General features: G+C 51.9%; 1 long non-coding RNA gene and 3 other non-coding genes across 4 annotated transcripts in view; 3 read left to right on the top strand and 1 right to left on the bottom strand.

Moving 5' to 3' along the window:
- Positions 1 to 25,632, bottom strand: part of LOC127041583 (uncharacterized) — a 222,517-nt gene that overhangs the window by 23,315 nt on the left and 173,570 nt on the right. The window lies entirely within an intron of this gene.
- LOC127041619 (U5 spliceosomal RNA) lies at positions 4,708 to 4,824 on the top strand. Its single transcript, XR_007771708.1, has one exon. It is a non-coding gene; the product is annotated as a U5 spliceosomal RNA (small nuclear RNA).
- LOC127041599 (U2 spliceosomal RNA) lies at positions 5,957 to 6,143 on the top strand. Its single transcript, XR_007771690.1, has one exon. It is a non-coding gene; the product is annotated as a U2 spliceosomal RNA (small nuclear RNA).
- Positions 20,998 to 21,079, top strand: TRNAS-UGA (transfer RNA serine (anticodon UGA)). The gene has a single exon. It is a non-coding gene; the product is annotated as a tRNA-Ser (tRNA).

The following is a 25,632-nucleotide window of genomic DNA, read 5'->3' as shown; positions in this document are numbered from 1 at the left end:
TAGGATAGAGAATTGGGCTGTGAATGGTCTGGAATGAGGCCAAGAAAGAGAAAACTGAGATGCAAGAGAGAAATCAAGCTAGAGCAAAAACCAGAGAAGAAATATGCGATGTGAGCTGCAAAGGGGAAAAAAAACCTCTGTCTGTCCCCTCTCACCAAAGCATCTAAGAACCAGATGAGAGACATCTCTCTCCCACTACAACAACAATTCCAGTTGACCTGGACTGAGGAAGGAAATCTTCTCCTTTGCAGCACTAGCAAACCTGGATTGAGTCATGAACACCTCCCCCCATCCAATCTGGTGTTCCTGGCCTGGGACACGGGAGGCGCTCCTCTCTTCTCCATTTGGGACATGACGGGATAACAGAAGTGACAGGGCTTTATGGGAAATAATTATTTGACTGATTCATGTGCAAGTCCTAGTCCTTCTTAACACAAACAAATGGTTTATCCTGCATGCTGATGCCAGTTTGGAGGGTCTGGGAGCAGTCCCGTACCAGGAAGTGGAAGGAAATGTAAATCTGTAGGCTTTGCCAGCTGAGGACTGTCTGATAGCGAAACTCACTATCCCATCCACCAGCAACAGTTCTTGGTCTTGAAATGGGCCATCACTGAGAAATTTCGAGACTGCTTGTGTGGTGCTCTGTTTCAGGTGTGGACAGAGAACAATCCACTGACTTATGTGTTAACAAGGATTAAGCTGGATGCTACAAGGCAGAGATGGGTGGCTACTTTTGCTAGCCATAACTTCGCATTCAATACCAATGAGTTAGTATAATAGTGAATGTGATTTATCAGGACCACCAATTCTTGGCTGCCAGGAGGATGTAAGCAGGGTCGCTATGAACCCTACCCTGCCATCTGTTGGTGATCTGTTGTAAAGGCTTTTTGAGGCTGATGTCATTTGCATGGTTCCACCCACCCCGGATTGCATGATGGGAGTGCTTGTTCAAACGGTCATTTCAGCTGCTGTGGGATCCCCAGTCTCTTTGTTATTGGGGCAGGAGTAATGCAGTGTATTTTGCTGTTCGTTTTGGATCAAGGAGAGAGTAACTGTAGCTGGCATTTGAGGCCTGAGAGCTTCACTCTCCCCTGAAAAGTACTCATCATTAAGGGGTCTGGGTTCCCAATGCCCAAGGCTTGTGGGAGGCTGGAATGGATGTTTGTTTGGCTTTTGGCAGCCGGTGTGTGCTGGTTTTGTTTCTGACGTCCCTGGTGTGTAAAGACAGAGATGTTTTTGAATCTCTTTGAGTTGTTGTTAGTGGTGCAGTCGTTGGCCTTAAGCTTATGCCGTTTGATCTCTTTCAGAGTGTGTTTTGGTTCTGAGAGGTAAAAGGCAGCTGCTGTGTGTGTGGTGTTATGGAGTGAGGTGGCAAAGGTTGATTTGCAGAGGTGGTGCATGTGCCACAAAAGTTGTGAGGGCCCACCCCCAGCTCTGGTCCCAGAGGCCAGAATTTGTGTAAAGCTACGCCCTGACTTGTTACTAAGAATCTGGTTTCAGAGTGTGGCACAAAAGCTGTGTCCCACAGCTTAACTCTCAGAATCCAATCTGCAAAATTTGTTTGCTGTGTGAGTGGTGAGGAGTTTTTTCCCCAACTATGGAGTTGTTTTCAACTTCTAGTGTGGAAAACAGATCACAGCATAGCCCTTTAGAAATACTGGAAAACTGCTTTGAGTCACTAACCGCTTTTTATTTATGGTTAGTTTTAAACATGGGTTAGAAACATAAAACATCCTACTTTTCAACTAGAGAGACACAAAGAGCATAAAACGTGCGTTTAAAGGATCCACACAAAACCCATAGCACTAAGTACAAACATCCTTTTTCAGTCTCTCTTATTTCACCATGTTTTGGAACCCATGTCCCTTGCGTAACGACATTCATGTAGGTTCGGGTGAGTCCCGAAATCATGAACCGCTAAGTTCCGTTCTACTGTCCTTGATTCATATCACCGGAATAACTGCACTTTATTACCACTGCCCTAATAAGAAAGAGACTGAGGATCCCACAGCAGCCGAAATGATCCTTTGGACAAGCACCCCCATCATGCAATCCGGGGTGGGTGGAACCATGCAAATGACAGCAGCCTCAAAAGGCCTTTACAACAGATCACCAACAGATGGCAGGGTAGAGTTCATAGCGACCCTGCTTACATCCTCCCCCCAGCCAGGCAGATTGGACGAATGACCCGGGAATAGTATAAAAATATTGCTCAGGCAGGCAGGAGTGAAATCAGGAAGGGCAACTCATGCTTGGAGTTGTAGCTAGCAAGAGATGTTAAGAGTAACAACAAGAAGAGTTTCTTCAGGTATGTTAGCAACAAGAAGAAAGTCAATGAAAATGTAGGCCCCTTACTCAAGGAGGGAGGCAACTTAGTGACAGAGGATGTGGAAAAAACTAATGTAGTTGATGCTTCCCACTGTCCCCATCTTCACGAACAAAATCAGCTCCCAGACTGCTGCACTGGGCAGCATAGCATGGAGAGGAGGTGACCAGCCCACTGTGGAGAAAGAAGTGGTTCAAATCTATTTAGAAAAGCTGGACGAGCAAGAATCCTTTGGGCTGCATGCGATGCATCCGAGGGTGCTAAAGGAGTTGGCGGGTGTAATTGCAGGGCCACTGGCTATATTTGAAAAGTCATGGTGATCGGGGGAGGTCCCAGATGACTGGAAAAAGGCTAATGTAGTGCCCATCTTTCAAAAAGGGAAGAAAGAAGGAGGATCAGGGGAATTACAGGCCAGTCAGCCTCACCTCAGTCCCTGGAAAAATCATGGAGCAGGTCCTCGAGGAATCAATTCTAAAGCACTCAGAGGAGAGGCAAGTGATCAGGAGCAGTCAGCATGGATTCAGCAAGGGCAAGTCACGCCTGACTAACCTAATTGCCTTCTGTGAGGAGATAACTGGGTCTGCGGATGAGTGGAAAGCAATGGAGGTGTTACTCCTTGACTTTATCAAAGCTTTTGATACAATCTCCCACAGTATTCTTGTCGGCAAGTTCAAAAAGTATCGGCTGGATGAATAGATTATAAGTGGACAGAAAGCTGGCTAGGTCGTCGGGTTCAGCGGGTAGTGATCAATGGCTCCACGTCTAATTGGCAGCCGATATCAAGCGGCGTGCCCCAAGGGTTGGTTCTGAGGCTGGTTGTGTTCAACATCTTCATTAATGATCTGGAGGATGGCTTGGACTGCACTCTCAGCAAGTTTGCAGATGACACTAAACTGGGAGGAGCGGTCGATACGCTGGAGAGTAGGGATAGGATACAGAGGGACCTAGAAAAATTAGAGGATTGGGCTGAAAGAAACTTGATGAGGTTCAGCAAGGACAAGTGCCCAATCCTACACTTAGGACGGAAAAATCCCATGCACTGCTCCAGACTAGGGACCGAATGGCTAGGCAGCAGTTCTGCAGAAAAGGGCCTAGGGGTTACAGTGGATGAGAAGCTGGATATGAGTCGACAGTGTGCCCTTGTTGCCAAGAAGGCTAACGGCATTTTGGACTGTATACGTAGGGGCATTGCCAGCAGATCGAGGGACGTGATCGTTCCCTTCTATTCGACATTGGTGAGGCCTCATCTGGAGTACCGTGTCCAGTTTTTGGCCCCACACTCCAAGAAGGATGTGGAAAAACTGAAAAGAGTCCAGCCTAGGGCAACAAAAATGATTAGGGGGCTGGAAGACATGACTTATGAGGAGAGGCTGAGGGAACTGGGATTGTTTAGTCTGCAGAAGAGAAGAATGAGGGGGGATTGATCGCTGCTTTCAACTACCTGAAAGGGGGTTCCAAAAAGGATGGATCTAGACTGTTCTCAGTGGTACCAGGTGACGGAACAAGGGGCAATGGTCCCAAGTTGCGGTGGGGAAGGTTTAGGTTGGATATTAGGAAAACCCTTTTTCATGAGGAGGGTGGTGAAGCATTGGAATAGGTTCCCTAGGGAGGTGGTGGAATCTCCTTCCTTAGAGGTTTTTAAGGTCAGGTTTGACAAAGCCCTGGCTGGGATGATTTAGTTGGGGATTGGGTTGGAGTAGATGACCTCCTGAGGTCCCTTCCAACCCTGAGAGGCCATGATTTTTAAGCTGTTCCCGTGTATCAAGGTGAGCTGCAGCTCAGCGAACCCCAAGGATCTGAGGCCAGCTACTTTGCAGGAGAGACAGACCAAGCAGCAAGTACAACACGGGGTCGCACCCCGGCCGGCAGATAGAATCTCATGTCTGAGATCCCGGCTCCTGTTCCTTTGCAAAGTGTGTGCTTTTGCTCCAGATTTTAGCTGTGGGCCAAGTGCCCTCTGGCTTCTCATCCGGGCTCCGTCCTCCATGTGCCTGGCCATCAGCAGGACTGTCTCAGGAGAGCAGCTTCCCCACCCTCACTGCATCCCAATCTCCGCCCAGCTGGGGAAGGAGCAGAGGCAGCTCGGAGACAAGACTCCTTTGAGCACCGGAGACGGCCGGAGCATCTTATTTGCATACCCACAGTGCATTGCCTGCAGTGAAGCGAGTCCCTGGTCAAGGGGCTGGTTTTGCTCCCTGTGTCCCCGGTTCCCATGATCCAACTCAGGCTGTCAATCGGTTCAGTTCCATTTCCTCTAAAAGCTAGCAGTTTAGTGGGCTGTGAGAGTAGTCACCCTGACTTGTGGTAGGATATGCAGTTGCCCCGGCAGAGACTCTGCTTTTTTTTTTCTTTTTCTTTTTCTTTCTTTCTTCTTCTTCTTTTTCTTCTCTCCCCTTCCCAGTTTGTATAAATCTTTTGCCTTTTACTAAAGATTTTTGTGGAGAGGAGCATTTATGAATTTGTACCCAATTTTTTTGAGGCTTTGTTTTGGTAAGGCAGTTCCCTGTTGTGAAAAAAACAGAAGGATACTATCTCAACTAGTGTCAGTAACTCAAGCTTTTCTATTAGTGTATGAAAACAACTGAGAGCTCTGAAAATGACTGTGTGGGATTTTTTGCCCCCTTTTTTTTTTTTTTTTTGAGCTCATCGTGTTAGTGAGATGGCTTCCTAGCTAACAGGGGACTGTTTTGTGGTGTGTATTCTGCTGGCTCTTTGGTTTCATAAGTTTTTGGTTATCACACTTAAAGAGCAGCAAAGAATTGCGTTGTTGTTTGTGTTAACGTTTGGTCTGTCCTAAGAGTGTATGGTTTGGAGTCATTTGTAACTCTTGGGTTAGTTATTGTCAACAGCTTATTTTTGGGTCCCTGAGTTGAAAGGCTGCTCTTGCGGATTTCAGTTTGTCATTGTTGGAAGGTCAGTTAAAGAGCTGCTTTCTTAATCTAGTCCATGAGGGTTCTTACGCCACCCTCCTTAATATACCTTCCAGAAGGTAATTGCATGGTTTCCCTCGTCTCCCCACAGAAGAGAAATTATCCATCCCTTTCCTGTTGGGAAAACACCAGTGTTTTTAAATGTTTTGCCCAGATGAGGGATAGTTCATAGGAGCAGAAGAGGAGGAAGTTTGTGGCCATTTGAGTCAGATTCCTAGCATTTAAGGCCAGAAGGAACCAGCCGATCACCTCAGAGGGACTAAGGGGCACCAATGCCCCAAATAGCAAGGAACTGCTTTGATGCAATTGACTGTATGTTTGATATAGTTGCGTGGGAAGGAGCAGAAAAGAGCACTGGGGCTGCGGAATAGCGCTTGCATAGGCTTTCTTTGCCCTGGTTTCCTATAAGAGTTAACAGTGAGAGATTGGTAGTCACAGGTCAATGGGTGGGTTTATGGAAATTAGGAGTCTAGAGGGGAAACCAAGGAGAGGAAGGCATCTGCAAGACTTGTCTGTCTTTGAACAGAATTGTGTGTTAAGGGTTCTTGCTTTGAATTCTTCCACTGGAGTCATTTCGGGGAAATGATTCAGTCTTCCATAGAGTTCCCTAGTTATGGTGTTTGTTGCATGTCTGGGAGCTCGTCCTGGTGAGGTAGAAATGGGTGGGCGCAGGGGTGTGCGTGCGTGGCAGAATGTCAGTATTGTTTCTTGGCTCTCTGGAGCTAAGATCAAAGCATAGTGTCTGTTCATTATAACCTGTCTTTGAGGTGAGCACTGTGTATTACCTTGATTTTTGAAAGAGAAGAATTTGTGAGAACAGGAGCTTGCTTTGTCTACCCCATACATGGATCTGGTATTGCAGTGTCTCCAGGAACAGTGTATCTTTTTTAGGGGAGAACCTTCTCATTAGAAAAACAGAAAAGAATTAAACTGTGATGATTTTTTTTTCAAGCAAATTTTTTTTTGAAAATGCAGAAAAATATGGTGTTTTTAGTGGTTTTGTTTCTTTATGATAAACACAATACAGTTACACTTCCTTGGAAGTGTTTTGTGAGTCTGCAGATGTGAGAGGTTCTTCTTTGTCTTGCTAGATAATTATTTAAGAGGCTGGACTTCTTCTTTCTGCTGTGAGTCTTTTCAACAGTATGAGGGACAAATGCTTTCCGGACTCTGGGTCTGTTGGGGAGATGGTTGTTTTTTTTGTTTTTGTTTTTCTTGGGTTGGGGGCTTGGTAATATTTGAGATTACGTGTACATCAACAACTGCACGAGTTACACAGACTTCTCCGTACCCGACCTACGTTCTATGTATCTTGGTTCGTAAGATCAAGACAAGGCACTAGATGTCGTGCTGCATCCGGCACACAAGGGCCCCAAGCCTGATTTTTTCCCCCAAAACTGACTGTAATCTAAATGCTAAATAATTACCCTTAACTTCTCATTATTGCCACCCTCACTATTGGAAAATCCCCAAAATCACAACAGTGACTTATAAATCATGAGAATTCTTTGTTTAAAAAATGTAATGTGGGTTCTCTATCTTTCCCTTCCAGTTTTCTGAACCAGGCAAGCTTGAAACTTACTTTTCTAGTGCAGCCAGAGCCCCAGAGAGCAGGAGCCCCTGGAGCCTGGGGCTGGCAGGCAGTGAGGTTCCTCACGGTTGTGTATTACACACACACTTTGATCTCACCCACCAAGCATCAAGTGTGATCTCCTCAGGCACAAGAACAGCCTTAACATGGAGTCACAGACAGCCCCCTTGGGCACCCTGACTCTAGCTTGCCACCCAGGTGTAGTAGAAGCTGCTGTAACACTCAAAATCTGTATGTCCTTTAGGGCTAACCCTAGCCAAACAGCCGGGATCCCTTGCTTATGCTTAGAAGGCATGCCGTCTCCCTGAAGTCCAAGCAGCATCGCGGGTGGGGACAACAGTTTCTTCCTGACAGAGATTTTATTCCATTCCCCCAGAGCTCAAGCTGATGGGGGCAAGTGTTTGTGCAGGTCTCTGCCTCCTCGTGGGTGTGTGAGGGGTGTTATGGAGTGAGGTGGCAAAGGTTGGAAAGGAGATGACGCTTCTTCTGGTAAACTAGCATTTCACACTTGGTAATGCTTCTCTCCTGACTGGTGGCGGAGTGGCAGCAAGGGGGTTTACAGCTTTAGTGCCAACGCTTATATATCACCTTACAACACAGGCTACGGCTATTATAGGTGAGAAGAATGCATGCAGCAACTGACGAGCTAGTCATAAACTCTAAACACATTTTTATGAATCTAATGCCTGTTTTAACAACACTAACAAACAGGTGAGCAAGACTAGTTTCCAGCCATGCGTTTGTCACTTATCAGTAAGGCCTAGGGGCCTTGGCGTGAGCTGGCACCTGGTCTGCCAGCGTCAGAAGAGGATCTTCCCTCTCTTATCCCCAGGTGTTTGTACTGGGAGCAGTACTGTTCAACTTATTCATAAATGATCTGGGGAAAGGGGTAAACGGTGAAGTGGCAAAATTTGCAGATGATACAAAATTGCTCAAGATAGTTAATTCCCAGGCAGACTGCGAAGAGCCACAAAGAGATCTGACACAACTGGGTGACGGGACAACCAAATGGCAGATGAACATCGGCGCTGTTAAGTGCAAAGTAATGCACGTTGGAAAACAGAATCCCAACTATCCCTATAAAAAGATGGGGTCTAAATTAGCTGTTACCATTTGAGAAAGAGATCTGGGAGTCGTTGTGGATAGTTCTTTGAAAACATCCACTCAATGTGCAGCGGAGTGTTGGGAATCATTACGAAAGGGATAGGTAAGAAGACAGAAACTATCATATCGCTTCAATATCAATCCACGGTACGTCCACATCTTGAATACTGTGTGCTGATGCAGTCGCCCCAATCTCAAAAAAGATCTATTGGAATGGGAAAGATTCAGAAAAGGACAACAAAGATGATGAGGGGATATGGACCAGCTTCTGTCTAAGAAGAGATTCATAAGATTGGGACTTTTCATCTTGGAAAAGAGACGACTAAAGGGGGATACGACGGAGGTCTATAAAACCATGACAGGTGTGGAGAAAGTAAATATAAAAGAAAAAAAAAGCTGTGGCTCTTTGACGGCAGCTCAACCACACTGCTTCTTCTGCGGCAGTTCGGCGGCGAGTCCTCCCTCCCTTCCTCTTTGGTAGACATTTGGTGGCAGCTCAAAGACTAAGACAGGAAAAGGGGGACCCGCCGCCGAATTTCCGCCAAAGACCAGACATGCTGACCCGATACCAGACGGGCCGCCCCTTTGAATTGGCTGCTCCAAGCACCTGCTTGCTACCCTGGTGCCTGGAGCCAGCCCTGCTCCCGTGACAAGCAGGGGCTGGTGCAGAGCATGGCAGGGCAGGGAGATGACATCTCCTCTAATAGCGGGGCCCTTTCACAGCAAGGGAAGCACCTCCCCGCAGTAGCACAGACCCACTTACTCCTCCTGCTTTCTCCTGACACCAGCACCACCCTTCCCGGCAGCACCTGCTTCCAGACTCGCACCAGAAATGAGAAGTTTAGGCCGGGCCTGGCAGCAGCTGTCAGGAAATGGAAGCAGGAGACACAAACACTCCCATTGTGCTGTGGGGCCCATCCTGGCTGGTGGGAGATGGAGGCAGTGGACACTACCACCCCCATGGTGCCGTAGGGTTTTCAGATAGGGTGCCCTCCCCAGGGTTGGGCTCCAGGGGAGGTTTGGCATCTTAAGGGACTGGGTGAAGAGGCTTGGAGGAAGTTTTAAGACCAACAGTGAAGGGGAAGTTGGACACTGGCCAGAATACCAGAGAGACAAGGCAGGTGAGGTGATACCTGTTACTGGACCAGCTTTGGAGTCACACAAGGTCTTCTTCATGGAAGGGAAAGGTGCTCAGAGCATCACAGTTCAACAGAAGGTGGAATACTCTGCCCCGAACACCAGACTTTCCCCTACTTACTGGAAAGGGGCGGCAGTCCCCACTGTCCTGTCAACAGCCCCACTACGTAACCCAGAGGTGGCTGCATCTTAGCACCAAGACACCAGTGGTCACCGCTCCAGAGGAGATGGTACATACAGGCCACTGCCCTACGTGGCCACCAGACGTCACAGACTGTGCTCTGTCTTAGCTGGCCCCACATGTTACTGCCCCAAGAGGTGAGGTACACACAGGCTACTACTCAAACTGAGCACCTGGGGTCACTGCAGCAAAGGTTAAGGGGGATACAAGCGGGGCACTGTTGCACATGGCCACCAGGTGGCACTGCTGCAATGGCGCTTTTGCGGTGGAGATGATAGGCCACTGCCTAATGTGGCCACTACCACAATGGCGTGGGGAGAGGGGGAGGGAGATACCAATAGGGCACTGCCACACCAGGGCACCACGGGGAGGTCACTGCTCCAATTAGTAGAGATACACATCGGGTAGTGCCCCAACTGGGGGCCCTACCCTAGAGAGAGGGGGGGCTGGGGAGAGAAGAGGAAATCAAAGGCCACTGCCTCACTTAGCCATCGGGGTCACTACCTAAATAGGGGACACACACACACAGGGCACTGCCCCACTTGACCAGCAGGGGTCACTGCCCCAATTGGGGGATATACAGAGGGTATTGCCCCACAGGAATGCCAGGGATCAGTGCCTGCCATACCTGGCACAGGGGTAGAGGGGATAGGGTGACCAGATGTCCCGATTTTATAGGGATAGTCCCGATATTCGGGACTTTTTCTTATGTAGGTGCCTATTATCCTCCATCCTGTCCTGATTCTTCACACTTTCTATCTGATGACCCTGGGGGCGGGGGAGGGAGGGGGCTACACAAAGGGCACTGCCATACTGGGCCAACCGTGCACATCCCTAGTGGGGGAGTGATACACACCAGAAGCAGGGCTCACTGCCACAAAGGGGTTGGAAGACACCCAGGGCACTGCTTGACACAGCCACCCAGGCACCCTGCCCCCTTGGGGGAGGTGAAGAATACAGCTTGGGCACTGACTCCTCTGGCTATTAGTGGTCACATGCCCAATATAGGGGTTGGGGGGGAGTAAATATACAAAGGGGACTGCCCCACCTGGGGAAGACGTGTCAATGAGATGAGAGTGAGATACACAGAGGGCCCTGCTCCAATGGCTAATGTACATACAGGGCCCTGCCTCATCTACGCACCAGCGCTAACAGGCACAATGGCAGTAGTGGGGTCACACAGATAACTGACCTCAGTTGCCACCAGGGGTCACTGCAGCAATGCCAGGCGGGATACATGCCAGGCATTGCTGCCCCTCGCCACCAGGAGTCACTGCTCCTACAAGAAGGCACGTACAGGACACTCCCGTGCCTGGCCAGCAGAGGTCACTATCACTGGGGAGGGGCTATGGGGAAGCGGAGAAAGAGCAACTAACTGCAGTGGGGAAAATCATAATCTACCGGGGAGAAAGAACGGACTCCGCTAGGACATCACACCAACTCCGGTCAGGTTGGATACCAGCAATTCGGGGCTGGAGCAGCTCCAGCTAGAGGCTGGGTGGAGACAGGTGACCTCGGTTTCTGCGCTGAGCAGGCTGCTTTGGCAGCGAGGAGGGACAGGGAACCCCCTGCCCAGGTTCTTGCTGCCCAAGGAAGGGGAGATCTGCGGCACTCTTTGGAGTAGCTGGTTCAGCAGCCGTGAGCCACACGCTTCTCCCTGCCTGAGCTCTCCAGGAGCACATTACGTACAGGTGTGCGCTGGATGTAGGCACCAGTGTAACAACAGGGCCAGACTCCGCTGAGTGCTGCCTGTGAGAGACAGGGCCAGAGTCAGACGGGCAGATGGGGGAAGGACATGACAGAGCCAGCGGCCATGAGCTGATCCCATCACAAGTCCAGCCTGTGACATCACCATCCGTCCCTGCAGCTCTCCATCTGTCCCGCTGTCCGTCCAACCCTCAACCCCCCATCCATCCCCAACGTATGCCACACATACCCCTTCACCCATCTGCCTCACGCACTCATCTATTTCCTCATGCATCCTGCTGTCCCTCTGATTGTCCCTGCAGTGCCTAGCACAAGGAAGCATAGTGGACCCTGAGCGAGGCTTTTGGGTGATGCATAATGGAGCTAGCGGGTGAAAGGGGCATCTCTAATCCCAGCCCCACTTCTCCTCTGCCCAAAGCCACGACCATGAGCCCACCTCTCTCAGTCTCAGACCTCACAGCCCCAAAGACATGAACGGCCACTCACACTGTGACCTAGTTACAGCAATGAGGTCTTCCTGAAGATAGGAGGTGGGAGGAGCAACCCTCAATCCTAGCAGGCAGGACACATCCTTCCCAGTACGGCAGAGACCCTGCCCATGGGCAGATAGACCCAGCTGAGCCCATAGGAGACTGGGGGAGGGGGAGCAGAGGAAGAGAATGCAGGCAACTGAACATGACAGGTGTCCATGAAAGGAAAGAGAGAGAGTTTGAGTGAAAGTTGGCCAACACAGAGATAGAAACCTAGGAGGACGAAAGAAATTCACAACAGGGAGTCACCCTCATGGATCCAACTTTCTGCTAGGGAGCACACACCACTCCTGGCCAGAGAGATGATCAGCTCTCGCAAATGGCAACATCATCTCCCCTGAAGCCAAAGCTAGTCCAGAAACCAACATCCAGGTAACAAGAAGTCCCTGCCTGGAGCCAGGACGGCTGTGACCAGAGCCCTTCCCAAACCAGATACACATCTCACCAACAGAGACGGTTACTCTTGTCCCAGTTAGGCAGCTCTTGCCTGACATCAACAGGATTCACGCTGTCACTGCTCTCGATCACTTTCCATCTCACCTCAGGGCTGGACTCCGTTCCTGCGACTTCTTTTCCCTTGGTATGAAACACAACACAAGAGGAAAAGAAAAAGCAATGGTGGTGAGGCTCCTCTTCTCGCTACTCCCGCACCCCAGGGCTTCGGCTTCAACCTTCCTCCCATTCTGCCATCACAGCTACAATTAGAAATCTGAACCCGGGGCTCACACCTGGTTGTCTCCCCAATCCTAGGCCCTGTCCAGTATGTCTTCCTCCACAGAAGTTATCTGGCCTCATCTTGCACTCCATCTTCATATTGCTCTTCTCCTTCCCAGAGCTCCTGCTCTGCTCCTCAGACCTGTCTGTCCTCAGCTCTGCAGGCAGAGGGGAAGGGGCATGATGGGAACACACACACTCCATTCCAGACACCACACAGCATCCACAGGGCTACCAAAACACCTCATCTTCGGCCAAAACCACACCCCACCCCGAGGGAGCAAAAACCCTTTGTGAGCACAGCACACACAAGACAGGAAAACATTAACACCCACAGCCAGCCCAGCCAAAGTAGGAGCTTCCTCACCTTCCCGGCCACAGGTCCATGGGGCTCATGGATGGAGAAGTTTGCTGGGCTGTGGGGGTCCCTGAAGAACTAGCTCAGCATGAGAATGACTGGGATGTATGTGGAGGCCTGACTGTGGGCTGGGGTGTCCAGGAGGACCTAAGGGAAGGGAATAGGGGGATTAGAGATAGAAGAGGGAGGGGTTACCAAGGAGCATTGTGGGAATGTGGGATTTAGAGAGCCCAGAGTGGATGGGTGTCGGCGGGTTGGACAACCCCACAGTGGTTGAAAAGGGGAACCTGGCAGGTTTGGGTGTAGCAGAGATTGAAGATGAGGAACCTCACACCCTGGGGATGATCTGGGGGAGTGGGAGGATGGGAAAGTGGGGCCCAGCAATGAGAAATGGGTTGGAGGCAATTAGGGGTGGGGCGCTGAGAACAGGGATGGGGGAGGAGGAGGAAGGGGGGGCGGGGTGCTGAGGACGGGGAGGAGGATGTGGGGAATGGGGCGAGAGGAGGTCAGTGTCGGGGTGCTGAGGACAGGGGGGAGGAGGAGGTCGGGGCACAGGGAAAGGCCAGGCAGAGTGTACACGATGGGGGAGGGGATGCTGGGGGCTGAGGGATCCCCACAGATGGGGGTGGGGCTGGCGAGAGGGTCACAACAGATGATGGGACACTGGGGGGGCAGGTTGTGGGGGCTTGAAGGTGCTGTAGGGGCCCTACAGAGGGAGAGGAGGGGGCGGTGCTGGCAGGAGAGTCACAGCAAATGGGGGGTGGACACCGGGGGGGCAGGTTGGGGGAGGTTGAAGGCCCCGCGGCCCCAGGCTGCCGCTTGTGGGGCTGTTCCCAGGCAGCTCAGCCCCCCCCCGTTGCCCCCCCAGGCCCAGCGGGGGGGGGGGTGAAGCCCTTTCACTCTGCGCTGCCTCTGCCCTGTGCCCCCCCCGCCCGGCTCCCACGGGCCCGGGGCTGCTCCCGGGGCAGGGGCTGGGCCTGGCGCCCTGGAACTGGGTGTCTGAGCCCCCGGCCCCCCCGTGCGGAGCCGCCTCTCCCCATCCCGCCTCAGCGCCCCTCGGCCCGGCCCCGCCCGCCGGCTGCCCCCGAGTCCGCGTCCCCCCCGCAGTGCCGGGGCAGGTCCCACTGGTGCCCCCCCCGGCTCCCTGTGGGGAGGGGGCGGGGGCAGCGAAGCCTCGGGGCGAGGGAACCAGGCCCGCACCCCACGCGCCGAGTCTCTGTCCCGCGCTCTCTCCGCCAATCAGGGAGCGGGGAGGGGCGCGGCGACCTGACGAGCTACGGCCCCTCCTCCAATAGAGGCCGCATGTGAGAGGGAGAACTACGCTTCCCAGTGTGCACCGGGAGGGGTCGGGTTGCCTGAGTAACTGGTCATCACTTCCGCTGTGAGACGGGCCAGGAACTACAACTTCCAGCCTGCCCCGGGGCGCTTCCGTCATCTCGAGTGTAGGAGAGGGCGGGTCCCTGGGTCAATCGGACACCTCCTGCCCCGCCCCCCAGAGATCCCCGGCCCCGCCCTCCCCAGGCTCCGGCTTCTGACGCGGGCTCTCGTGTCCCGGGGTCTCGGCCTGGCCCCGCCCCCCCGCAGCGCGGCGCCCCCCAGTGCGGTGGGGGCTGCCGGGCGCCTGCTCCTCCCCTGGGCTCGTCTGTGCCGCCCCGATGTGCCCCGCGGGGCTGCCCCACTGGGGGGGGGGGCGTTGGGTGGAGCCCTATGGAAACACGGGGGTGGGCGGGGCTGGGAGCCAGGACTCCTGGGTTCTCCCCCCAGCTCGGGGAGGGGAGGGGAGATTAGGGGGTAGAGTGGGGGAGGGGCTGGGGGGTCTCCTGCCCAAGAGGCAAGTCCAGCAGCTGGTGTCGGGCAGCAGGTCACTTGTGGGCCCTGAGCGTCCGATCTGGAAACAGCTGCCTGTCCCCACGCCCGGGGACTGCACGTGGCTGGCAACCGTCTCCTTGTACCTGAGAATTATCCATACACCCCAGGGGTGTGAGCCCTGCGCTCCCCTGTCAGTGCCTGGGGCACAGAGCCATGTGTACGAGTCACTCTCTGTGCGGGGATGTCAGTTCGTACAGACTCTGCTGGTGCTTTTTCTGTAGCCTGTGGTAAAATGAGGCAATTAACTAGATGCGTTGATGGAAGTTCTCTGCGTACCCTCGGGGTACATGTACCCCTGGTTGAGAACCACTGATGTAGGGGAACCCAGGCCCACCCCCCTATTCTGACTTCCAACCCCGTACCCTGGGCAGCTGGTTCTGCTTTGCTTATCTTGCATCAGCCTCAAGTCAGCTTCACTGGGTCACCACTTCCACCATGGCCAGACATCAGAGAGAGGAAGTTTCCTCTCAGCTGTAAAAGCAGCAAGGGCTCCATGAGGGGTCGGTGCTGCTGGAGAAATTATTGACACTTTCTCTAGTCTCCTTTTCAGATTTTGCCCCATTTTTTCTTTAATTCTCCAATATTAATTTAACAATCTCAGATTTGGGATATTTTCACACCTGTTTGACCTGCAGCAAATTTTCTTCCTTTCTTTGGGAAATTGTCCTGAATCATTCCCCAAAGGAGAAGGGGCTTAATGGGTGCAGTTTGCAGAGCCCTGAGACACAGCTGCCTCTCGTGTGGGTTGGGGTGGCCTTTCTCTGCTGGCGAGGAAGGGGACAGGAGGAAAAAGTCCGCAGTGGAGACTGTCCAGCACAAGGATACGCAGTCCTGGCTACTGCTACCCCCAACTGCCAGTCACCTGCCTGCCCCTGCTTCTGCCTCCTTCCCACTGCCAGGAAGGTTTCCTGCTCCACACTCCCCTCACCTACCCTCTTAAAGCACCTCCCCAAAGGGCTCCCTGCTGCCATGTGAATGGTGTGGGTGTGTGTGTGTGGGGGGGGGAATTATTGCTGTCTGTTAATTGAACTTCCACTGTCCAATTACTCTCACTTAATATAAAATATCTTCATATTCGGGTGGTTTTCTCTCATTAGCAAATGTTTCTTTTTAGACCCATTTCTTCCCCAGTTCTCAAAGATAGATATAAAATATCTTGTGTGCCGCGCTGTAGTAGACAGGGTGGTCCCAGGGTACTGGAGGCTTCCCCCTTGGTTTGTATACAAATGTTTGGTGTTATTCTCCAGCCCATTCCTTATGAATACTAACTTGATGTTAACATTTTTGCTGGCAGCTGTGAATTGAGTGGAGCTTTTCACTGATCTGTCTACAGCAACATGCAGATCCCGTTCTTGGGTTGTGTAGCCGATAATCTGTTCTGCTGCCGTCGCTAGGTGTAATGCATGTTCAGTAGGAGTTTCTCCCCTCTTCCCTTTTTGTATTTCCTCTCCCTACTAGTGTTGGAGTGTCCTTCTCCTCAGGTTAGTGTATTAATGATCTCATCTTGGGGTCATATGTGTCAATTCGTTGCTGCGTCTTCAGAGAACTATCCATGATGACTCCAAGATCTCTTTCCTGATTAGTTGTAGCTAAATTAGCCCCCATCATATTGTATGTATAGTTGGGGTTATGTTTTCCCAACGTGACATTTATCCACATTAAATTTCATTTGCCATTTTGTTGCCCAATCACTTAGTTTTGTGAGATCTTTTTGAAGTTCTTCGCAGTTTGCTTTGGTCTTAACTATCTTGAGCAGTTTAGTATCGTCTGTGAACTTTGCCACCTCACTCTTTACCCCTTTCTCCAAATCATTTATGAATAAGTTGAATAGGATTGGTCCTAGGGCTGACCTAGGAAAATGACAGCAGCAAGATGGAGTCTGGAGTCACATGGGCAGGTCACATGTCCATGCATGATTCAATTTGCAGGCCTACGCCATTGTTTACATGTTACTTTGAATGTTCCCAGGAAAGCTCAGATGTGGATTGGCATTTTCCAAAGTCCATTGTCAGTGAAACGTTTCTTGATTGGGCACTTACTGAGAATAGTCCTTTCTCAAGAAGCTGACCAAATGCATCACTGAGGCTACTTGAAATCAAATACTTTTGAGATACAAGTACATAGCCCATATTCATAATTTCAAATACAAAAATGGTACACACATACAGCTAGTATAATTATAACCAGCAAATCATAACCTTTTCATAGACACCTCACACTACAACTTTTGCACAATATTTGTTACAAATATATAATAGTGGTGGCAGCAATGATCTATATGGTCCCAGTTGATATTAATAATGTCACAGCCTACAGAGAAGTGAGAGGGAGGCGTCTTCTAGCAGGCGTTTCTCCTACATTTCTCCATTGCCGCTTGGGCAGAGGCGAGAATGGAGCAAAACACGCCTGGCTGAAGGTTTTGCGTTCAACTTTGAGGATTAAGCCTGAGCCTCCGGCATGGGTGCTGGGAGATGGATTTCTGAGTTGCATCCAGCACAGTCTTCGGGCCTGAGCTGAAACCACTGAGGCCAAGAGAGATGAGTTTAAGGTAGCCTTTGAGGCTCCCAGCAGGTCTTGAGGAGCAAGGGGTTACCGCCATCCCTGGGGGCGCTCAAACCACCATCCTTTCGATTAACAGCAAAACACAAAGACCCACTGCGCCACAGAGACACATGTCTGCTGTTACCAAGGCTGCTGCCTAGCAGCGTGCGCATCTGCCTGCCAGCGCTAGAGCTCGCAAGGCAAGTGTGGGTGCTGGAGGTAAAGAGCCAGTAGAGTGACACTGCAGCTCTAAAGGGGGGTGAAGGTCAGGAGTGAGGGGTTCAGGGCATGGGAAGGGGCTCTGGGCTGGGGCAGGGGGGTAAGGATGCGGGAGGGGATGAGGGCTCTAACAGGGGATGAAGGGCAGAAATGAGGGGTTCAGGGTACGGGAAGGGGCTCTGGGCTGGGCAGGGGGTTGGGGTGCAGGAAGGGGTGAGGGCTCCGGCTGGGGATCTGTGTAACCTTCCCCTTTCCCTAGCCATGTGTGTGAGCCACCAGGGCCAGCATGTACAAGGCCTCGCTGCCGAAGCACTGACAGTGTCCAGTGACACTGCACCTGGCCCTCTACTGACAGCTCAGGGGTTTGGCGTCCTCTGGCACTGAGATGCCACAATAATTACAGGGTTATTTCTAATTGGTTAAAGCAGAACTTGTGCTGAGATTAACACGTCCCTCGTGGGTCTGGGGGTTTTACAGCATGAACTGGCTCTGCGTGTGGGTACTGTGCATGTGTTTGAGTGATACTAACATGGCTGAAACACACAACTCCCCATCCTGGGAGTTTCCATCCCCTCGATTCCTTCCACGGGGGGCGCTGACCCGGCTCCTCTATGGCCAGATGCCCTGATGGCAGCAGTCGGGATGTTGGGAGAGGTTCTGTTTTCTGTGGCTAGTGACAGCCCCAAAGTGACTCCCACCAGCCCCCATTGCCTTGCCCTGCAGCTGCCAGTCTCTGAATCCTGGCTTGGAATTCGATTGGAACGAGGCCCCTGGGAGCTGGAGAGACCATGGGTCACACACTGCAACATTGTAGCCAGAACATCCATGTCTAGATTTTAAGGCCAGTCAAGACAACTAAATAATCCTGTCTAACCCCCATGCATGTGACAGGCCACAAAGTCACCCCTGCACAGAGCCCAACCACTGGGATTAAACCAAAATATTCCAGCCCTTAGGAGAATATCCCGTTGTGTGCGACAGACGGAGCATAGGAGAGGCAGAGGGGTACCAATACTGGAGGCCCCTGCACTGGAATTGATTTGGTGAGATGTACCCAGCTGATCTGGGCAAGTGACTTGTGCCCCATGCCACAGAGGATGACAAAAACTCCAACATTCCTGCCAGTGTGAGCTGGGGGAAATTTCTTCCTGACCCCAGCAACGGAGATCAGGGAGACCCTGAGCATGAGAGCAAGGCCACCAGCCAAGCACCAGAGAGAAATGGTTTTCTATCTCACACGAGAGCACTTTCTTCAGCCCCCCCGTCCCCTCTTGCCACCCCCATGTGGGGTGGAGAATCCATCATTGCCCTGAGTACTTTGTTCCAATGTTTAATCACCCGATTGCAAATGTATCCCTTATTTCTCATTTTAGTTTCTCTGCCATTAACTTCCAGCCACTGGTTCTTGTTCTGCCTTTTGCTGCTGGGTTAAAGAACCCGTCAGTACCCAGAATTTTCTCTTTGGGAGGGGATTTACACACTGTCATCAAGTGACCTCTTGGTCTTCTCTGTGATAAACTGAGCAGACTGAGCTCTTGTCTTGCACTGGAAGGCAACTTTTCAGCACTTTTTTTTCTCTTCTCTGCCCCCCATCCAATTTTTCATTCTTCATCTTAAAATGTGGCCAAGATGACAGTGTGCAAGAGTCCAGTGTTGGTCTGACCAATGTTGTACACAGAGATAACACTAGTGCCTTATATCTAGTCACTGTTCTCCTATCTGTACATCCAAGGACAATGACAGCATCGCACGGGCATTTCATGCTGAGTTGTTTGTTCATTATGGCACCTAAACCCTTCTCCGAGTCACAGCAGTCTGGCCTTGCTCGTTAGTAAAGCTCAGTGTGTTTGAATGGCCGCAGCTGCCCAAGTGCTCCGTAACATGCACAAGGGAATCCCCTCCTCAGTCCCCTTCACCTGCTGCTGGTCTCTTGTCTCTTTCTTCTTCTCCAGGATCTGCATGTGTCATTGTGGGGGGAGTTCTCCTCCTCTCTTTGCCTGGGAGCGATGTGACCCCCCGGATGGACTGACCAAACCCAGGATTCCTTCAGCCTGAAAGCAGAGGGGAGCCTTCACCCGCTCCCTCTTTAAGGCTCCAGTCCCAGATCCTGAATTTCCTGCCAAAGCACAAAAATCCACACTGAGCCCAACTCCTCTCTCGGTGGTGATTTCCTTTCTCCCACAAATCTGTCTTGAGGACACAGCCCTGGGAACAGGTGAACACAACCCCTGAGATTTCCCTTCGCAGCCTGCAAGGGGCAGTTCGCCCTATTAAACAGCTCGGGAATGTCATCTTTTTCTTTTCTCCTTTCAAAAATAACTTCTTGTATTTCTAGTCTCTTTATATGACCCACCGATTTGCCGCTTCCAATTCTCTGCTGTACACGCCAGCACTGGATTGAGTGAGGTGCCTGGACCCATCCTGTACTGAGTACATGGGGGACTTGCAGGATCAGACCCTAAAATCGCTTTGGAGGGAAATTCTAACCCCACTCAACCCCAACCTGTTCCTGGGAGGTGTCGGTATTGACCCAGGCCGCCGAGCACCAGGGAATGAAGAGACCAATTTTATCAGTAAGTCAGACCCCCCGGCTGCCCACTGCCTGGATCACCTCCCCGCAGGAGATGCGAGTCACCCTCCAAAGCCATTGCTGGGCCCCGGGGGGCAGCCACACAAGCCATGGGGATGGGCATCTCCCAGGAATCTCGACAACGAATCTCCAGGCCGGAGGGTTTCCCCTAGTGCCTGATCCACCCTCAGGGTCCAGCCAGCCAGCAGCTTCCACCCCAGGCTAGTGCGCTAACAGCAGCAGCGTGGCTGGGGGGTTCGGCCGGTAACTGGGGCCAGTCGTCTGAGCATGAACCCAGCCGACCCCAGGAGATGGACCCGGGTCACCAGCCCAACCCACCACACAGCTGCTGCCACTGCTCCATTAGTGCGTGAGCTCCCATGGACCACGCTGGGGAGATCCCCCAGCTGCAGGGTAGATGCCCCTGAGCGCCTGGCAGGGCACAACTCCTGGCTGCCCTGCCCTGCTGAGTTCTCTACTAGGCTGGGTGGCTCTGGGGCCAAGGGTGCTGGGTGACAGGGAGGCGTTGGCTCTGGGCTGGGACTGTCACTTCCCCCCCTGCCCATCCAACAGGATCACAGCAAACGAAACCAGCTCAGCCTGCAGGGGAAGAGTTCAGTCCAGGGCCTGGTGCATTCTGGGAGCAGGGACGGTGCAGAGAAAGGGCAGATACAGGGCACCTCTGAACACTCTGCGCAGAACTGCTTGTCCTGACCCACAGCCCCTGTTATCCCAGCCCTGGGCTCCCCTCTCACTGCTCTGCCAGTGCCCCTCACTCCGGATCCACAGACCTCCCCCGCTGTATCTGTGACTTCTGCTACCGAACCACCAATGCGCTGACTCCTCTTGTGAGACATTTCTCTGCACAATACTGCTGCTATTCCGGTTACTGACTCCAGGAAACATTTTCCTTAGCCTGGTTCCGTGTGTCACTGGTTTCTATAGCAAAGATCAGTCCCTGGCCCTGTGGCCCAGACATCCTCATTCACATCAAGCTTCAAGTTGAGAATCATTTCTCATTCCCGCTCTGTGGGAGGGGAGACTTTTAAACGCACTCTCTGTGCGACTGCACGTGGCTAAGCAAAGAGAACAAACCCAAAATCCCCCCTGTGCTTTGGGAGCCAGGTTTGCTGTGGGAATTCTGTAGTTCAGATGACTTCATGCCTGGGCATTGTGATTCTTTACCAGTTTCTCTGGCAGTGGGGCAATTTTGCTCTCACAGCTGTGATGGCCGAGTGGTTAAGGCGTTGGAGTTGAAATCCAATAGGGTTCCCCTGCGCAGGTTCAAATCCTGTTCACAGCGAGGCCTGTGTTTTAGCTACTCTCTAACCCGGGCAATACCTCTCTACAACCCCCTGAGACACTCTCAATTCTCTCCCCACCCCAAGTAAATCCTGTTCTGCTCCTTTCATAGAGATGCCTGGGACACCACTTCTCAGCACCTAAAGCCTCTGGCACTCACCTAGTGCCCCAGAGATCAGCCATAGCCCTGGTTCTGCTCCTCTCTCTAGCGTGTGAAAGGAGCCAAGTCAGCGACTCCATGGGGGCTGCAGAAGCAACAGAGAGAAAAAAAAAAAAGGAAACCAGCAGCCATCTCTGCCCCTGCACCTCCCACCTGCTAGCAGGCCTGGCTGATAAGCTCCTCCTCTTCTCCTTCAGTGCCTCCTGCTGGCCATTGATGGGGTGTGCTGGAGGAGTGAGGAGAGAAAGAAGTGGGGCAGGGTCGGGTAGGAAGAGATTTGATGGTTTGGGGGCAGGGCCTGAGGTGGAGCAGGCATTGAGCACCGCCCAGGAACTCTCAAAGTCAGCACCTCTGAGCGCAGAAGTCTTCCCTGAGTCTGAGCTGCCAGGATCCCTGCCGCAGAGCAGGTGCCACAAGTCTCAGCCTCTCTGTCCCACACATGGCTCTGGGCACCACCAGGAATCATTTGGCTCCTGGCACACAAGGCAACTTGAAAGCTGAGTCCCTGGACAGCAGCTCAAACCCTGGCTCCTCCCATTAAGAGCCTGATGCTCTACTGACTGAGCTAGCCAGGCTTGCTAAGAGCCTCCACCCCTCCTCTTCTTCTCCACGGCCACTGCCAAATCCTCCTTCTCTTACTCTCTCCTGCATCTGAGGGTCACTAAATCTCCTCACCTAGACAGAAAGCCCGTCCACTGCACCCCAATCCCCCATGCCTGAGCCTCCCTGCTAAAGTCCTGCACCTGGCTCCATAGAATTAATTCTCACATGTTGCTGGGAACTCTACTTCTTGTGCCCAGAGAGTCTCGGCCCCACTCAGTAGAAGACCTGAGAAACACAGTGTCTGCCTTTTCTAAAGAAGTGTTTGGAGGGGATTTTCTTCCCTGACCTAATGGATAAGATGTCTGACTTGAAATCAGGAGACTGAGAGTTTAAGTCTCTTCAAGGTTGTGTTGCTGCAGTTTTACCTTCGTGCTGAAAGTCCTGCTCCCTTCAGGGCTGGAACCTCTTCTTGGCCGCTCAGACCAATGCTCTGGCTTCAGCTAGGGTCCTGGGAAGGAGTTGGGGGTTGGGTGTCACAGAGGCTGGGGCATGAGCCACAGGTGCTTCCAGTCAAGCCCTTGCCATTCCTGACTTGCCAAAGATAATGGGCGGCTGCCCGGGCTGGCGTGTAGAGCAGTTTCCCTCTTCCAAGTGTACACCTGTCCCTGTGCTTGAGGGGGTTGGTAAATAGCACCTTAGGAGCCTGGGTGTTTCTCTGCTTCTCGCCAGCTGGGGAAAAGCCTCTTGGGGTAAAATCTTCTGCCCCACTGCAAAAGTGAGCACTGTGAGTGGGAACAGACAGAGGCCACACCAGGGGGCTGGCCCTGCTTTCCTACCTTCTTCTGCTGTTGGCCACAGAGCATCAGCAGCTGCCTCGCATGCTGGTCTGTGGGTCACTTTCAGTGGGTGTTTGGCATGGCAGGGAGCAGCCTCGCTGGGGGTCTTTGTGGCTATCTGCTGGCCATGCATAGGCATGGTTCTCCCCTCCTCTTGCCCTGCCTTCAGTTGCTCTGTGGCTTATAAACCTTCCCTTTGAGTTGTCAGCACCAGCCGCCTTTGCTCTAGGTGTGCGGAGGAGGGAAGGTGTGAGGGGGTTCAGGCTGGGCTTCACCTCCCTCCTGCCAAGCCCTGACTATTAATCCCAGCCCTGGCACTCCTTTTGTCAAGCGCCATGTGGGTCAGAGGAAAGGTGTGGCAGAAAGCACAAGGGCCAAACTTGTGGGAATTAGGTGAAGCAGCAAGAATCCCAACCAGGTCAAACCACAAGACTACAGGCAGCCATAGCCACCTCTGCACCCCAATCCATTGCAGCCATCTCAACCAAAGACCTGGCTCTAGTTTGTGTGAGTCACCCAGCAGGAGGGAAAAGATTCACTCTTAAACAACTGGAGACAGGAAAATTGAGCACTTTGAGCTCCAGGGCTTCACCACAATCCAACACAAGGTCCCACTGACATATGAACTCAGACTTCAGGATTCAGAGTGCTGAGTGCTGCCTATTACACCATGGGACCAGCATGTGCTGCCTTCTCTGGCCATCGGTGACCCTCATGGGGCTGGCTCGTGTAAGGGACTGTTGGCCCTTTACTAAAATTTAGTGGGGTTTTTGGTTGGCTAGTTCCCAGTCCCAATAAAAGGGGGAAGGGTCAATGGGAAATCAGGCCCCTGAGACTGATGTGCCCTTGGGGCAATGGTCACAAACTGGTAGGGAACACGTGAGAATTTGTTAATGGAGAAAAATTCCCGGTGAAAATTGGCAAAGCTGTGGAGATTCTGAAAAATTCCAGTGAATTTACACATGAAGATACAAACAGAGAGACAAACACACAGAGAGAAAGAGAAAATCACAGACTGCACAGGCCCACACAGACATAAACAAAAACCAAACCCACACAGCACACAGAGGCATATACACAAAAGGGAAAGCCACACAAAATATAGAAAGAACAAATCCACACCAAAAAACACAGCAAAATCCCACAACAAGAAAGCACAAAACCCACATACCAAAAGAATACTAAGCAAAAAAACAATCTGTATGCAAAAATCATACACACACGCACCCAAAACTATGCCAGGCATCCACCAAAATCACACAGGACCCACATGCACATCAACATGACAGACGAAAACCACATCAACATACAGAAAGTCAGGCAGGGTTTGAGTCTCACAGCGAAGAGAGTGAACACACAGCTGGTTTGGGGAGCAAAGACTGAGTGGGAGTCAGGGGCAGCGCTCTGGGCTCTGCCTGACCCCTCCCTGAGGCAGGTGGAGAGCAGAGCCTGGTAGATCTGTGGAATCTGCCCTGCTCTCTGTAAAGCAAGGGGACCTCAGAGTCTTCTAAGCTGCAATTGTATTTTCTGCAGGGCAAACTGATTGGCAGAACCCATTTGCTTAAAGAAAGCTAGTGCTTCAGGTGAGGTTTGAACTCACAACCTAAGCATTGCTGCCCTCAGCATTGCTACTATAAGTCCTGTACACTAACCCATTGCCCCTCTGAAAGGCTTGCATCCTTGATTCATGAATGGATTAGGAGTTGAGGGGGGTTGCATTAACTAAAATCCATATTAATGGCTGCTGAATGGCAGCAGCAAAGGTGGGGAGCCTCCTTCTGTGTGATAGAGCTGGTTCCCACCTTCTGTTGCTGAGGGGAAAGTTGGTGCTTTGAACCCACCCAGTGCTGGAACGTCCCATGGGTGAGATTAACAGAACTCAAGAGGAGAAAAGGAAAGGGAGGGGAAGTCTTTTCTAGTCCTGCCTAGCTCCATTGGTCTCCTGCAGCCCTTTCGGCTCTCTGCTCCCCTGTTGGGGAGATGCAGAGACAAGCCCCCATCTGGGTGAGTCACCGAGAGGCTGTGTCCCATGGAGTGTGTGTGGGAGAGGGGGAGGGTTGGATTGGGCTCAAGGGGAGAAGGTTGTGTGTGACAGTGTGTGGGGGAGGGGGAGGGTGTGTTCCTTAGGATATAAATGATGGAAAACACAAGAGCAGTGACAGCGAAGCCCCATGTCTCAGTGTTATGACCCTGTGTGGTGCGGCCGTTCACCTTCCCCTCCTATGGTCTCATCTTTCATTGAATCCAGCATTTTTTCACCTGTCATCACCACAGAGGTGTCCCACATGCCTCAGATACAGAGTGTCCGTCTTAGAGACGCCGAGGTCTGGAACTGATTTCAGCTGCTGGACAGCTCTGCTAGGTCTTCATTCATTTGCATAGGAAAATGCTGAGTGTTTAAATTCATTTCAAGTCCCGCCCCCCACATTCAGCGAACTCCTGAACATACTGGAGATGGGTCTGGAAATCCATTTTCATTCGAAAAAGTTTTTCAAGGGAATCACTTGGATTGGAACTAGGAACCTATTATCCTGCAGGGAAACATTCACCCACTGATCTATACTCGCAACAAAAGAGTGTCATGTATAAGCCTCAGAGCAGGAACAGTTTTTAACCTAGGGGTTACTAAACTTTCTCTCTATACAAACACCACAGCTTACAAACTCCCCACCCCCGCTCTGTGTCACCAGAGCACAACAACAACTCTCCTTGGAGCACACACAGCTCCCCAGCTCCATGCCCGTCAGTCTCTCCAGCATTGCTCCAATCCCTTAAAGCAGGGTCTCAACCTCAATTTACCTTAGGGCCAGTGCCAGTCCTCCAATCCTCCCAGTGGGCCAATAATGTCACTCATACCAATCAGAACCCGCCCCCCAAAACTCTGCCTCTCATCTGCCTAAGGCTCTGGGAGGGAGTTTGGGTCGGGGGAGGAGGTCTAGGATTCAGACCCTGGGTTGGGGCTGGGGATTGGGGTGCAGGAGGGGTGCAGGCTCTGGGGGGAGTTTGGGTGCAGAA

The sequence above is a fragment of the Gopherus flavomarginatus genome (assembly GCF_025201925.1).
Source record: "Gopherus flavomarginatus isolate rGopFla2 chromosome 13 unlocalized genomic scaffold, rGopFla2.mat.asm SUPER_13_unloc_3, whole genome shotgun sequence".
NCBI classification, from domain to species: Eukaryota; Metazoa; Chordata; order Testudines; family Testudinidae; genus Gopherus; species Gopherus flavomarginatus.
Note: the sequence above shows the minus strand (reverse complement) of the source record. Positions and strands in the feature narration are given on the sequence as shown.